The sequence below is a fragment of the Heteronotia binoei genome, chromosome 3 (assembly GCF_032191835.1).
Source record: "Heteronotia binoei isolate CCM8104 ecotype False Entrance Well chromosome 3, APGP_CSIRO_Hbin_v1, whole genome shotgun sequence".
Classification (NCBI taxonomy): domain Eukaryota; kingdom Metazoa; phylum Chordata; class Lepidosauria; order Squamata; family Gekkonidae; genus Heteronotia; species Heteronotia binoei.
Window position 1 is genome coordinate 157,844,570 of NC_083225.1, and position 17,009 is coordinate 157,861,578.

The window sequence follows — 17,009 nt, forward strand, 5'->3', positions numbered from 1 at the left end:
CTCTTCATCCTCGATCACGATCCGCCCCGTGGTATACCCCGGAGATGCGATCGATGAAACGACGATTAAGACGGCTAGAGAGACAATGGCGTCGCGCTCGTGACGAAGCTACGAGAACATCATATAGGTCATTTATGAGGGCCTATGAGATGGCTATTCGGACTGCAAAGAAGGAACACTTTGCATCCAGAATCGCATCTGCGACCTCGCGCCCAGCACAATTGTTTAGTATAATTCGGTCATTAACAGAACTGCCGCAGGGCAAACAAAATAGTAGAGAATTGGAAATAGGCTGTGAGGCTTTTGCGAGCTATTTCGCAGATAAGGTCTCGTCACTCCGACACGACCTACCCGCCATAATTAATACAGTAGATGAACTTGGGGCACCGAGCACGTCTTCTAGTTCAATTCTGGATTCTTTCAGTCCACTCAGTCTGGAGGAAGTCGACAGGACCCTTGCAGCTGTACGCCCTACGACCTGTAGGTTAGATCCGTGCCCGTCTTGGCTTATAAAGGCTAGCCAAACGTGGCTACGTGAACCACTACAGGACATCATCAATAGGTCCCTGATTGAAGGGATCTTTCCCACACCTCTTAAAGAGGAAGTGGTCCGTCCCCTCTTAAAAAAACCATCAGCAGACCCGGCCACATTGGCGAACTATCGGCCGGTGTCAAACCTTCCCTTCCTGGGTAAGGTCATAGAGCGGGCGGTGGCGACTCAGCTGCAGGGATTCCTGGAGGACACTTCCGCACTGGATCCATTCCAGTCCGGCTTTCGGCCAGGTCACGGGACGGAGACAGTTCTGGTCGCCCTCATGGATGATCTTATGCGACATCTGGATCAGGGCGGTTCTGCAGTGCTGCTGTTACTAGATCTGTCAGCCGCTTTTGACACGGTTGACCACCAGCTACTGACTGACCGCCTCACCGATGTGGGGATACAGGGATCTGCCTTGCAGTGGCTGACTTCCTTTCTCCAAGATCGGGGACAAAGGGTGGTGATAGGGGAGGAAGCATCCCAGAGGCACCCCCTTAGTTGCGGAGTGCCGCAGGGAGCGGTCCTATCCCCGATGTTATTTAATATCTATATGCGCCCCCTTGCCCAGATAGTCAGGAGGTATGGACTGGGTTGCCATCAATATGCGGATGACACCCAGCTCTACCTAATGATGGGTGGCCAGTCTGACTGTACCCCGGAAAATCTAGACCTGGCATTACAAGCCGTGGCCTCCTGGCTCAGACTGAGTCGGCTGAAATTGAATCCGACGAAGACGGAGGTTCTCTACCTGGGTCGGGGCGGTCCGGGGAGAGAGATCCAGCTGCCGGCCCTTGACGGGGTGCCACTAATACCGGTCCCCAAGGTCAAGAGCTTAGGCGTGCTCCTCGAGTCCTCCCTTACAATGGAGGCTCAGGTGGCAGCCACTGTTAGATCTGCCTTTTTCCATCTTCGGCAAGCACGGCAGCTGGCCCCTTACCTGGACCGCAGCGACCTAGCGACAGTAATCCATGCTACGGTCACCTCAAGAATAGATCACTGTAATGCTCTCTACATGGGGCTACCCCTGACGCTAACCCGGAGACTACAACTAGTGCAGAACGCTGCGGCACGGCTGTTAATGGGGCTACCACGACGGGGGCACATTCGGCCAGTGCTGAGAGAGCTACACTGGTTGCCTGTTGTGTTCCGAGTTCGCTTCAAGGTGTTGGTATTAACCTTTAAAGCCCTTTATGGTCAGGGACCTGCCTATCTACGGGACCGCCTTTCCCCATATATCCCCCAGAGAGCACTGCGATCAGGGACAAAAAATCTGATGTCTGCCCCTGGCCCAAAAGAAGCCAGGCTATCCGCAACAAGATCTAGGGCCTTCTCGGTGGCAGCACCAGAACTCTGGAACACCCTCCCAGAAGCTATAAGGGCCCTGCGGGATTTGTCGGCGTTCCGCAGGGCCTGTAAGACCGAACTGTTTAGGCAGGCTTTTCTGGTTGACTGAAAATGGGCTGCCACCGGACATCCTACAGAAGCTGGCGGTCATAGTCAGACCCCAATACCGCCAGACCAGACTGAGATAGCGTACTAGTTTTTAACTTGATAAATGTTTTATGGTTTTATATGTTTTATGGAATTGACTGTTTTTATGATACTGTAAGCCGCCCTGAGTCCGCTTGCGGAGAGGGCGGGATATAAATGTAAAGTAATAAATAAATAAATAAATAATGTTACCTGAACTGCCTTGTTTCAAATTTAGATGATTTGATTTATTCAGTTTTTATTCCACCCTTCCCATAGGGAAATTAGCATGAGATCAAATATGGCAGACAGAAATAAAATGCAGGTAAGGAGCCCCATGGTGCAGAGTGGTAAACTGCAGTACTGCAGTCCAAGCTCTGCTCACGAGCTGAGTTTGATCGCGGCGGAAGCTGGGTTCAGGTAGACGGCTCAAGGTGACTCAGCCTTCCATCCTTCCAAGATTGGTAAAATGAGTACCTAGCTTGCTGGGGGGGGAAGTGTAGATGATTGGGGAAGGCAATGGCAAACCACCCCGTAAAAAGTCTTCCAACAAAATGTTGTGATGTGATGTCACCCCACAGGGCACTACCTTTATCTTTTTTTAACACTACCTATGTACAACAGGGTCTGAGGGACAAAACTTCTCACTGACTCCAGATTTCAAATTAATATAAAGATTTGATTAAGAGAAATGAAATAGGAATTTAAACACAAGCAAATTATAAATCATACATACAAGTACACTAAGGAAAAATAGGTTGGAATGGGGGATAAGACAAGGGAGGGGGTTGTTGCAGGAATATTTACCATCCAGATGTGCAGAAGTCCTTTCAGAGAGGGGAGGTGTAAACAACCCACATGCACAACCTCAGAGGCCCAAACACAAGGTTATTGGGGGTGCAACTTAGAAAGTGGGCACCCTTAGAGTCAACACACACATTTAGATAGATAGATGAATTTATTGTCATTGTTCTCAACAAAAAGAGAGCAACGAAATGAGGTGCTCTTCCACAAACATACCAACACATCAAACACACATATTCATAAACCATTTAAATACATCTGAAACCATTAAACCATTTAAACCATTAAAACCATTTAAATACATCTAAAACGGATAAACATTCATAAAACCATTAAAACCATTTAAACCATTAAATAAACATTCATAAAACCATTAAACATTCATAAAACCATTAAAACCATTTAAACCATTAAATACATCTAAAACAGATAATCCTTCATAACCCTGCATTTAACCTAACCACAGCACTTGGATAGAAACTGTCCTTAAATCTGTTTGTCCTAGCCTTCAACACTCTATATCGTCTACCTGACGGTAAGATCTCAAAAAGCAAATGGCCCAGATGTGTATGGTCCCTTAGGATCATTTGTATCTTCCTTTTACATGCCATATTATACAGATCCACCAATGAGGGGAGAGAACATCCACAAATCTTTTGTGCTCTTCTCGTCACTCTTTGGAGCACCCTTCTCTCTGCTTCCGTGCAGCTCCCAAACCACGCGCAGAGGCAGTAAGATAAAATGCTCTCAATGGAACTACGATAAAGGCATGTATACTGAATTTTACTTGTTTTATTATAAGTCGCCTGAGAACCAAGTCTGGCTGAAACTACAATGCTTTGAACAAACAAACACCACAACACATCAAATATGCCCCTGCAGGCCCAAGGCTAATGCCTGGAGGTGGGGTGGGGGGGAGATTTTCCAAGGAGTTTACAAAAGGAGTCCTTGCACATTTCTTTTTGTCACTGGAACATGTATTTTTATTCTTTGCCACAAGATGGAACACTCTACAAAAAGAGCAAGGTTTAGCTCTCTGGGTTATGGGAGGCAAAAAGACTGAGAATTAAAATAATCTAGCAGGACCAGGTTTACCCATGCAGGGGAATCCTACTCCCACTCTTGACTCCCAGTATCCCTGTTGTTATCTTCTCTCAGCCTCAGTCTATCTGCAAAATAATAGATCTATCACGGATCTGTCTAATGGGGTCCAGTAAAGATTCTAACACTGCAGTTCAGTACACAGTTACTATAGTCTAAATCCATTGGTTTTCTTTTTGTGCTAGAGCTCTTGCACAAGCTGGAAAGCAAGGATAAAACCACTTGCATAGAGTAGGGTTGCCAATCCCCAAGTGGGGGCAGGGGTTTTCCCGGTTTGGAGGCCCTCCCCCCGCTTCAGGGTCATCAGAAAGCGGGGGGAGGGGAGGGAAATGTCTGCTGGGAACTCTGTTATTCCCTATGGAGATTCATTCCCATAGAACATCATGGAGAATTGATCCGCGGGTATTTGGGGCTCTGGGGGGGCTGTTTTTTGGGGTAGAGGCACCAAATTTGCACTATAGCATCTAGTGCCTCTCCCCAAAATACCCCCCAAGTTTCAAAAAGATTGGACTAGGGGGTCCAATTCTATGAGCCCCAAAAGAAGGTGCCCCTATCTTTCATGATTTCCTATGGAAAGAAGGAATTGAAAAGGTGTGCCGTCCCTTTAAATGTGATGGCCAGAACTCCCTTTGGAGTTCAATTATGCTTGTCACAGCCTTGATCTTTGCTCCACCCCCAAAGTCTCCTGGCTCCACCCCCAAAGTCCCCAGATATTTCTTGAATTGGACTTGGCAACCCTAGCATAGAGTCAGATTTATTGTATCCCCTCCTTTATTTCTGCTTTCACAAGATCTTTTGCAACTGATTCCTGGGCACTACAATATATGGTTGGAAAGCACTAGGTGTTGCGTGAGTCTATATTATGTTTCTGCTTGCACATCACTGGATCCAAGCCATTTAAATCAATGGCTTAAGACCAGAGTAATTGCATAGGATTGCATTTTTTAAGCCTTTGAGCTCATAAAAGTGTTATATCAAGCAGTAAGCAGCAGAGGTTTTATGCTTTTAGCCTCAACACATAAGCACTTTAAAAATAAATTTGAACTCTCAAATAGGGACCCCCCAAAAAATATGGAAAATAAAGTTGTTAAAAGAAAAGCTACCCTCTTCTGCGTGTCACCTTCTGGTTGTTCTCTGGCCTTGACAAGCACCCATTCTTTCTCTGTGATAGTTCCTACTTTATGGAATAGACACTCACAGGAGGTGAAGGATTTAAAATGTCCAGGAGACACTCTACAACTATTTTATTTGCTAGCGCTTGTTGTGGAGTTTACGTTTCAGGATTTTATTGGGTTGGAAGGATGAATTAGGGTTCTACTGTTACTTAGACATTTGTAGTTATGTATTTTGAGGCGGGGGGGAGGGGAGTTGGGGTATAAGTTGGGGGAAACCCAGTTCGGTGTAGAGGTTAAGTGTGCAGACTCTTATCTGGGAGAACCAGGTTTGATTCCCTACTCCTCCATTTGCACCTGCTGGCATGGCCTTGGGTCAGCCATAGCTCTGGCAGAGGTTGTCCTTGAAAGGGCAGCTGCTGTGAGAGCCCTCTCCAGCCCCACCCACCTCACCGGGTGTCTGTTGTGGGGGAGGAAGGTAAAGGAGATTGTGAGCCGCTCTCAGACTCTTCGGAGTGGAGGGCGGGATATAAATCCAATATCTTCTTCTTCATCATCATCATCTTCTTCTTCTTCTATAAGAAAATAGCACCAAAAAAAGGATGAAAATCAAAGGAAGTGAACCAAGAATTATAAAGGGGATTGTTTAAAGGAAGACTTTTGTTTCCTGTCAATATTTTGCTCTGGTCCCAAGCCCTTTTGTTATCCATCAGCTGAATGCAGCTTCACAGAACTGCCTCTGTTAAGTGCCGCATAACACAGATGTCAAGGGTAATTCAGAACATTAGCCACAAAGGGCATGTGCTGGTTGTGACAGACATTTGAGGAAACACTTCCCACATGGTCCCCTGGTTTTCTTATTGGTGTAATCTGTCTGAAGAGGCTGGCTCTCCAGCAAGTCAGGATGTATGTGTGTTTACAAGAGTGTATTTATATCAAAGGAAACAAAACCCCCATGTGAGATGAGATGGTTTTCATTCTAAGAAGAGCCTGGAGGGTTTGTTTGTCAGGTATGATGTTTTGATACTTTCCTACTGAGTTTAACTGGAATGCTTAGGTGCTGTTAATTCTGCTGTTTGAATGATTGTCAAATGAAAGACAATCAATCTGAGAAAATAGTTGTTGCTAGCTATGGAGAGATACTAATTGTGTCAGTGTTTTCCCCTTCTTTCCTTCTGTTGCTTGCTTTCAGTGAATATATTCAGTCTACTTTTAAATGGCTTCAGATTATCTGGGCCAATTTAAAGTGGGTTTCTGTGTAGAGCTAAACCAGGCCAGAGGAAAATCCCAAGGGTCTTCAGACAAATTTTCATGAACAGTGTGTGTGTGTGTATGTGTGTTTTGTCATGAGGAAAGTTGGGCTCAGTTGCTAACAAATTAGGCAGGATGAAGGCAAATTCATCTGTGTTGGTAATCTATCTGGCAGTCAGGATGCTAAAGTTTCTGGGGTTTTTTAAAAATCTGAGATCAGATGTTGGCAAGCAGGCTGATTTATAGTGCTTGTAGTAAATTAGCTTGATCAATTAGAGCTCATCAGCATTTAAATTTGATTTTGCAACAAAACAATGCATAAAGTTAACCAATACGGTTTGCACAGCAAGGGGAATTTTCCAAAATGTTGAAAACACTTAAACTCAGTTTCTAAGATACAAGTTGTGTTCATAGACATAGTTCCTGTTTTTCTAACCTTTCTGAGCATCCAGATTCCAGACACTCCAAATTGGCATTTATGGTTGGTAGTTTGGACCCTCATTCATTGTTATCTATTTGCATAAGTAATGCTAATTATCTTGGAGTTTTCTGGCATTTATCAGGGTGAGAATCAGCTCTTTTCCTCCTAGGTTTTTGTTTTTTGAGGGGGAAGATGCATCCTGTCAAATCCCACTCCTGTGGGTCCTTCAGCATTTAAAGTGGCTTTAGAGTGGAGAGCTGTACATAGCTGCAGTAAAAAGGCAGGAGCTAGAGGGAAAGCCCAGGATGCACACAACAGTTTGTCCCTGCCTGGAAAGACCATCTACACTGGCTGCTTATGGATATATCCTGAAGCCTAAAAGAGTAACATTATGCGGTATAGTTCCAGCTTAGGAAAGGGTTTGATTGCTATACCAGAAGCTTGGAAATCCAGGTGCAAAGAAGCTCACTGGATGATCTTGGGCCAGTCACTCCCTTTTGCTCTCAGACTAATCAACCTCACAGGGTTGTGGTTGTGAGGATAAAATAGAGGAGGAGGAAATGATGTAGAAAGAAGCTTTGGGTTCCCACTGGAAGCAAAAGGGGAGTATAAATATTCAAACAAACAAAGCAATACTCTGCTTCTTCCTGTGTCATTTTCTTGGACCTAAACAGTTGCCATAGAGCTGAAATTTGGTGCACTGGGAAAAGCCACAAAGATTGCCTGTCTGGAGCTTATAAGGATTTCCAAATGAGGCAAATATCAGGTTGGATCCAACATCCTTATCTGCTGGTAAAAAAGGAAGAGGGGTCCTTTTGTTGTAGGAATCAGAGGGCCTGCATGAACAGAAGCCATGTAGGCTGGGGTCTGTGGTGAGATTGAGAGGGAAAGGTGTGTGAATCTGACACATCCACTTAGAGGAGCTGTTTGATTTGGGGGTGGGGAAGGGGGATAGAGACCTTCCTGCATTGTAGTCCAGATGTCAGCTGGGGCATCTCATGACTGCTATCTATACACACTCAAGCACTGGAGATCCATAAGAATGTCAGAAGAGTCCTAATGGGTCAGACAGGTGGTCTAGCTAGTCCAGAAACCTGTCTCACACAGTGGATAATGAGTTCCTCTGGAGGTCCAACAACAGGGCATCGAGGCCAAGACCTTCCCCTGATGTTGCCTCCTGGCACTGGGATTCAGAGGTTGACTGCCTCTGAACATGGAGGTTCATCATCATTGCTAATAGCCACTGATAGACCTATCCTCCATGAATCTATCTAATCCCCTTTTAAAGTTGTTTATTCCTGTGGCCATCACTACATCCTCTGGCAGCAATTTTTACATTTTATTCACTCTCTGTGTAAAGAAGTATTTCCTTTTGTCCATCCTGAATCTACTATCCAACAGCTTCATTGGATGCCATTGAGTTCTAGAACTTTGGAGGAGAAAATGTTCTTTTTGTCTCTGCACCCCAGGCCTTATTTATAAATCTCTTATTAGTTGTCTCTTTTCTAATCTGAATGGTCACAGATGCTTCAACCTTTCCTCATAGGGAAGGTGTTCAAACCCCTTAATCATCTTGATCACCCTCCTCTGTACTTTTTCCAGCTCTGCAATGTCTTTTCTGAGATAAAAGTGACCCAAACTATTCACAATATTGCAAATGAGGCCACGCCCTAGATCTATACCAGGGCATTATAATATTGAACATTTTATTCTCATTCTCTTTCCTAATATTCCCTAACATGAAGTCTGCATTTTTCACTGCTGCAACTGGTTGGTGGGGTCTTTAAATTGCTCCTGGAGGCCAATGGCTACTCCTGCCACTCCTTCAGTGGATCTGAATCATGAGGGAGGTGGGAAGCCACCAAGCCACAGAGGAGGCCACAGGCCACCCCCTCTGTGATTCAAATTGCTCTGGAGGTGCAGCAGAAGCAGCCTAACATGAACCAGCTGATTGCAGGTTCTTTAAGTCACTCCTGGAAGCCAGCAGCAACTCTTGACACACTTCTGGAGCAATTTGAATGGCTGGGGAGGGAGAAGGAGGAGGAAGCAGAGCCCCCCCCCAAGGCCCCCTAGCTATGGGCCTGCCCAGCACAATTGTTCTAACGTGTTTACATAAACCTGCACATGGTTTGCACTTATACTACTGGCAGCTGTTCACTTCCATCATTTCTCTTTCTGTATTTATGTAGAACATCTCTAAGAAGCCCTTTAATTCCATAAATATCTTAGCCAGCCATTCCCTTCACATATTGGTTAGTCCCATCTACCTTTACCAATATACATTACTGAGAAAATTTCAATTTCTTGTTAAAAGAGTCATATTTGGTTCTATAGTGAACCATATTTAGCCATAGACTGCAGGAGCTCTAGAAACACTTTTAAAAACAGTGGCTCAAAAAAAGTCCACGTTGGAAAGTGAAGGCAAATAGGAGCAGAGTTGCAGGTAGGGCTGATATGGAATGTTACAGATGAGCCCATGAGCTGCAAACCCAGTAACATTTGTGTTCAGCCATTGACAAGTCTCCATAATGACCTATGTCAGGAGAGCCAGGGCTTTTTTTTGAGCAGGAACATAGTTCCGGCTGGCTTGGTGTTAGGGGGTGTCGCCTAATATGTAAATGAATTCCTACTGGGCTTTTTCTAATTTAGAAAAAAAAAATCCAATTAACAAAAATAGAGGGTTCCTTTTTGTCTGGTACTTTGTCAGGGACGACATGTGGGAGTAGGCCAAGTAGGCTGCCGCCTAGGGCACCCCCGCACCCCGCCGGCTTCCAACTCCCCATGCCCCACTGGCCTCTGTTCCCACGTGCCCCACTGGCCTCCATCTCCCCGCACCTATCAGCCTACGTCTCCCTGAATCCAATGACATCCAATGACGCTTCTTTGCGAACACTCAGGCTGCCCTCCCCCCCATCTGGCTCCCTCTGAAGCAGGACAGGGGCGGGGGTGAGTGCTCATGTGAAGTACGAGCAGCCCGATGACATCACTTCTGGGCAGGAGGGGCAGGGGAACAGGCCTCTGCCTAGAGGCACCAGAACCCCTAGCACCAGGCCTGTAAGTGTGAATTCACCCAATTAGACTAGTAATGAGGACCAGAACTTCTTCCAATTAAAATATAAAAAAGATGCAGTTTATTTACAAGACAGACAAACAAGAAACACAGAAACAAAAAAAAACCTTACTAGTCTATCCTAGCCAATACTTTCTACAGCTAGCAGCTTCTCAAGGTTGCTTGCAGTTTCTCTCTCAGCAATACAGTTCAAGTCAGGACAGTGGAAGCACTGAGGCAATTGCAAAAACTTCTCTGAAGAGTTCCAACCTGTAGCTTTCTCCTCAAAAGGTTATCTGCAGAGAATCAGGTTTCTTACAGTCCTCTGGTTACTAGGTGGTTGCTTCTGTTCATTTCAGCCAACTGCAGGGCCCCAGACACAGAGTGTCTTCTGTAGGACCAGTGCGTGGGAGTAGGCGGGGTAGGTAACTGCCTAGGGTGCCACCCTGCCAAGGGGGAATGCTTGGTGCCTCCTTACTCCCCCTTCCCATGTGGCACGATGGCAAGCCGAGAGCCCCGGAAGGCACTGCTGTGCTACTGCTTTTCTTTGCAGGACAAACTTTTTATTTGCAGGGCAGACGTTGCCTTCCAAAGAAGCCTCCGAAGAACGCCTCATTTTACCACTACCTGCTGCTTTTGGGGTGAAAGAGGCTGGGTGGTGGCACCTTCCCATTGCGCTAGTCGGAGCTGAAGATTTCCAGGGGGGTGTTGAGTATTTTTTTTTCTGGAAAGGGGGCGTTAGGCCAAATAAGTTTGGGAACCTCTGCTCTAACTCATACTATAAACTGGCACTCAGTGAGAGGAGGGGTCTGACTGCTAACAGATAAATATACCTAAGATGGGTCTGATGGTAGGCAATTAATTTAGACAAGGTGGCATTCTTAACACAGATCTGCCAACAGAAGCTAGGAGATGCGGAACTGATCCTTTCTGGATTTATGACTGTATCATCCTGGAACTGTATTTGTGAAGGAAATTTCAAGTGCTTTGTTTACTGTCCTGCAAACCTGAGTCAATGTTCATGGTGAAAAATTGTGAAGAGCTCTGGAAGCTTAAAGAAGCTTTATTGATATTTTCCTCGAGTATTCAGGCTGCTCCCTGAGAGAAGTACTTACTTTGACCAAAGGATCTGTCTTTAATATTGCTCTAGAGACTTTTCCCATAACTTACAGCATCTGGAAACCAAAAGTTTTGGGGGTGCGCCTGATATCAGTCTCTGTTTAATTTAATTTATTTTTTATTTATTTATATCCCACCTTATCCCACAAGCATTGTGGGGAAAGGTCACATAACACAAGTTTGCTTCCAAAGGAAGAGATTGAGTGAGGTACGTGGCAGAGTGGGGAGTTACCTGATTGAGGATGGAGCTCTATTGACTTCTTTGCAGGTACCGCTATAAGAGACTGTTTTTAAAAAGAGTTTTAGTACAAAATGAGTTCCATTGGTTTAAAATGAAGCAAATGTTCGCACAAAGATAAAATATATTATGGCTCAGTGTTTAGTGCTATTAACAAATGCATTTCAGAATCCCCCTCAAATTAAAGAGACCTGTCTTGCAACTTTGAATTAATTATTTTATGGCCTATTCAGATTAACTGAAGGAGCACAAGAGTATAAAACAGCCCAGATTTTTAAAGAAAACCTACAGTATTAAAAATCTTCAAATAAAAATGAAACACAAGCAGAAATCTCAAACAATGAGGATGTGTTAGGTTGCTTACTGGGGGAAATGATGTACGAATGGATATTTAGAACAATGGTAGGCCATAAGCCTAGGCTCACACACTGACACGGCTTTGTTAGTTATCTATTCCTGTTAAATGGAAAGCCTACTGTTGTTACAATATGGAAGATCAAACTTAATTGAGTATAAAATTGCACAATAATTAAATTGTCTGTAAATGTGGAGCATTCTAATTAAGTTTAACCAAATAATGCCAGAGATCTCATGTATTAGCATAATACTGGCACCATATGTCTGTCATTCTCTTTTGCACATAACTGTCATTCTTCATCCTTGTCAGCTGCTCATGTTGATTCGCCAGATCATACTTGCACCATAGCCAAACATTTCTAACAGCTGGCACAAGGCTGCTACAGTGACGTAGGGCTGGCTAAACACTAGATAATATTCACAATACAGTATGGTCCTTATACCAGGTAGAAAATCAGTTACCAGAGCAGCTGTTAGGCTGTGTATTTTTGTAAATTAACTTTACCACTGATTTCTTGTCAGCATTTTAAATGACTCATTATATTGCTTTCTGGAAGACTGACTCAGTCTTCTTAGAATCCTGATTTTTGTTTTTAGGTAATGGAAGTCTGGGGAAATTGATGTAGGTTCTATGAATATGGAAGCAGTTAAAAAGGGCTCAATTTCAAGCTTTTAAGTGAGCCATCTTACATTGGTTTAGCCTTATGTATCCCAACCTGACCGGTGGTATCAGCAGTGGAACACAAACAACACCAAATGCTGATGGAAGCAATATGTTCTCAAGAGATTAAGAGACTGCAAGAGCAATCCTAGACCAGTCTACTTGGAAATAAGTTCCCTTTTATTAAGTTCCCTTTTATTAAGTGAGGCTTACTCCCAGGAAAGTTTTCTCATGCATGTGAAGGGGAAATCCTGTCATTTAAGGAAAAACAGAACTAGTGTGATCTTTTGGATTTTGGCCTATGGAACTATTATAGAAATTATACATACAGATTTTTTAAAAAAATAATAATCTTAGCCTATATTTTGAATGGGACTCAATCATACTGTTTTATTTGGCAATAAAGTTTGTGTCCAGTGGCATCTTTAAAACCAACAAAGTTTAATTCTGGATATAAGCTTTTGTATGCATGCACTAGGGTTGCCAGACCCCTGGTCTGGCTAGGGGATCCCCTGGTCTTCAGGCTGGTGGAGAAGGCCCCACCACCAAAGAGACTCATTGCATGATGACATGGTTGACATTAGGACATCACACAGAAGTTATATCATTGCACCAGGGATGTTGCACACCGATGCTCTAGCATTTTCACCAAAAACTCTATGGTAACCTTGGAGTTTCAACCAAGCCATAGTTTCAGCCACAGTCAAAATGATAGAGTGATGCATGACATCCCTGGCACGATTATGTCACCTCTGTGTGACATCATCATGCTGACCATGTTGTATGCTGTGGCATCATTCCACCCCCACACTCGTGGATGGCTCCCTCCCACCAGATGCTGCCAGGACAATGACGTGCATGCACACTTCATCAAGTTGCTTCTGATCTGTGGTGACCCTATGAATTAATTATCTCCAAAAAGTCCTATCATTAACAGCCACCCTTGTTGTTTACAGTCAGAGGGCCCTCTCCCTGTGATTTTAATTCCCGGGCAGGAACATATAGGACAAGATGGCCCTTCTGATACTTGGGTCCCAAGCCATGTAAGTCAAAAACAACACTTGATTGGGCACACAAGCAGATCAATAGCCAGTGCAATAGCTGTAATATCAGGGTCACATGCTCCCAATAGCTGGCCTCAACCAGCCTTCTAGCCACAACATTCTGTGCTAGCTTAGCCTCCAAACACTCTTCAAGGTTAGCTCCAAGTAGAATGCATTGAAATAGTCCAGACTAGATAAGGCATGGATCACTGTGGTTAGATAAGGCATGGATCACTGTGGTTAGATTTGATTGAACCATGCACAAACATGTTTGAAGCTTGGCAAAAGCACTCTGAACCACCACAACCACCTTTCCTTATGATCTACATATAGAATGAAAAGATAAAGAGATAAAATACTACTAAATACTAAGGATAAGAACATAAGAGAAGCCATGTTGGATCAGGCCAATGGCCCATCCAGTCCAACACTCTGTATCACACAGTGGCCAAAATATATATATTTATATATGTATAAATATATGTATAAATATATATATTTATAAATGTTTAACTGGTAGAATAAATGTTCAGCAGTAAAACTAATGATTTTTATGCATGAAAACAAATGAAGCTTCTAAATGTGCCAAAATACATGTATTCTGATTCAGTTCATGTAAGGATTTATTATCTGTTTAGATCTCTATTTTTTATCTTGCCCTCCCTCCAGGGAGTTCAGGACAGTGTGAGTGGTCCCTCCCAGTCAATACTGTCAAATTATCAAATGTTTTCTAATACCAGTTGTCTGATATGAAATGTTGCAAACAATTATCATGCATTAAATACAGGTATGAAATAATAATAAATTTTATTTATATCCCTCCCTCCCCGCCGAAGCGGGCTCAGGGCGGCTAACAACATATTCATATAATTATACAAGGTTTAAAATCACATTAGTCTTAAAAACATTCCAATTTAAAATGAATACAAATAGATTTCAGGTGCTAATTCTGTTCATAAAATAATGGTGATAGAAGTCACCTAACATCAGTCACTCAGCCGGCAAAGGCCATCCTAAAAAGGGTGGTCTTGCAGGCCCTGCGGAACTGGTCAAGGCTCCGCAGGGCTCGCACTTCTTCCGGGAGCTGGTTCCATAGGTGTGGAGCTGCGATAGAGAAGGCCCGTGTGCTGGTTATTACCTTTAAAGCCCTATATGGCCAAGGACCTGCAAAGCAAAGCAAAGCAAAGCAAATTTTATTTTTATATCCCGCCCTCCCCCACCAGAAGGCGGGCTCAGGGCGGCTCACAGACATGACAAGCATGATTCGGTTAAAATAGACAGCAATGGTTTAAATAATACAATTACATGAATTAATAAAGTTTAAAAATATAAAAATAAGAGAATAGGAGATTAAAAGATATAAAAATATAAAGTAGGTAGAAATAGGTGCTATATTTCTGTCGGTCATAGTTTACATATTGTCATACATCAGTTCCAATTTCAACATAAAGTGGCTAAAATTACGATAGTTAGTCAGTTTGGTCAGGTCCTGTTCCAAATGAGAGCTGAAAAAGATGGGTTTTGCAAGCCCTGCGGAACTGATTCAGATCCCGCAGGGCTCGCACCATCTCTGGGAGTTGGTTCCACCAACGAGGGGCCATTAGTGAAAAGGCTTGCTCCCGGGTTATCTTAAGTCTGGCCTCTTTTGGCCCAGGGATTTGTAGAAGGTTTTGGGAGCTGGATCTTAGTGCTCTCTGGGGAATATATGGGGAGAGGCGGTCCCGTAGGTAGGCAGGTCCTCGGCCATATAGGGCTTTAAAGGTGATAACCAGCACCTTATAGCGAACACGGTAGACAACCGGCAGCCAATGCAGATCCCGCAGCACAGGCTGCACGTGTTCCCATCTAGGTAGTCCCGCTAGCAGCCTGGCCGCCGCATTCTGCACTACCTGGAGTCTCCGCGTTCGACACAAGGGCAGCCCCATGTAGAGGGCATTGCAGTAGTCTAATCTTGAGGTGACCGTTGCGTGGATCACAGTTGCTAGGTCGTCGCGTTCCAAGAAGGGAGCCAACTGCCTCGCCCTTTTAAGATGAAAGAAGGCGGATCTTGCGGTGGCGGCTATCTGGGCCTCCATTGATAGCGAGGATTCCAGTAGCACCCCCAAGCTCTTGACCCTGCGCACTGGTATCAGTGGCGCACCGTCAAAAGCCGGCAGAATGATCTCCCCTTCCGGTCCGTCCCGGCCCACGCAAAGGACCTCAGTCTTCGTTGGATTCAGCTTCAGCCCACTCAGCCTGAGCCAGTCAGCCACGGCCTGTAACGCCCGGTCCAAATTTATAGGGACATCGCCAGTCCGGCCTTCCATCAATAGATAGAGCTGGGTGTCATCAGCGTACTGATGACAACCGAGCCCATACCTCCGCGCAATCTGGGCAAGGGGGCGCATAAAGATGTTAAACAATATCGGGGAGAGAACTGCTCCCTGAGGCACCCCACAGTGCAGAGGGTGTCTCTGAGACAGCTTCCCTCCAACTGCCACCCTTTGTCCCCGATTTTCGAGGAAGGAGGAGAGCCACTGTAAGGCTAGCCCCCGAATTCCTGCGTCGGCGAGGCGGCAGGCCAGCAGCCGGTGGTCGACGATGTCGAACGCCGCCGACAGGTCGAGCAGCAGCAATACTGCCGAGCCACCCCGATCCAGTTGCCGCCTACCTGCCTACCTGAGGGACCGTCTTTCCCCATACGAACCCCAGAGAGCACTGAGGTCAGCAGGGAAGAACCAGCTGGCTTTAAATTATACAAATAATGATGGCTAGCTTAGTAAGGAGAATATGTGAGGATGCAGAGAATATGCAACATTAAACATTCATGAAGAAGAACTTACAGGAGAATTATAAGAAGAAAATTTGTTTCAGTTTTAATGGAAACTAAGCTACCCATTAAAGTTCAGCTAGATGTTGTGTGGAGTGCTCAGATACGATTATGTGCTCTGTACTAAAATAAAGAAAGTAAAATTAGATAAAAGCCAGTATGACTCTCTCCCTTGTCCACCCATAATGTGTTTTACAGCATATGGGGATGCACCAAGATGACAGAAAATAAAATACATCAGAAAATAATGGAACATAAATGTGCTTGCAGATTTGTACATTTGTAAGTGACTGTGTTGCATTGACATTCCTCTGTTATGTTAGAGACCTGGAAATGGCTCAGAGAGTGGGGGGAAATTAGATTTTAGAACAAGGCAAGATGCAATTAGTCACAACAGAGCATCAGTCAAAATTCACAAAATGGAATCTGCATCTGGGTATGCAAGTGGAAGTTGTGTATGTCTGGGAGTTATACAGGAATATGTTTCTTGCTGCTATTTCCCAATACAGCTAGCAGATTTCCCATTTCTTGTAATGGAATATTTTACTTATGTCACAGGACATGCCTGCTCTAGCCTGCAGGCCCTATTCCACCCTGTCTTCATAGGGTTTCCAATTCCCAGGAAGTGCTTTTCTTCCACTCTCAGTATAATCTATCATTACCACTTGATCGTTGTAGGGATTTCTCCCAGATTCCCTCCCAAGTTCTGAGACCTTGCCTCTGTGTCTCCCATTGCCCAGTGCCTGGTCACCATGGGGCCATTTACTGCCTTGTGTGCCCCTAGAGGAATAGCTACTTGCCAACTGCCTTCCTTCCTGGTGCCCCTTTTTAAAACAGCATATTCAAGACATTGGAGGTCTATATGGTACTGAGAACACCATCAAGTTAAAAAGTTATAATGTATTTATTAAAAAGAAAATGTTTTCAAAGCATACTTTTAGCACAGCACCAAATTGAGCAAGGAATACAAAAGAAATTGGTAAAAATGCAAATCCTCTGTCCCTTCCTCTTTAGATGCCCTATCAGCTGTTAAAAT

General features: G+C 44.4%; 1 protein-coding gene across 1 annotated transcript in view; it reads left to right on the forward strand.

The window, feature by feature from the left end:
* The first annotated feature begins 5,752 nt into the window (after positions 1-5,752).
* The window catches only part of LOC132569120 (uncharacterized), a 143,907-nt gene continuing 132,650 nt past the window's right edge, over positions 5,753-17,009 (forward strand). The window contains exon 1 of the mRNA XM_060235300.1: positions 5,753-6,035. The gene's annotated coding sequence lies outside the window, so the exon portion shown is untranslated. The remainder of the gene's footprint in view (positions 6,036-17,009) is intronic.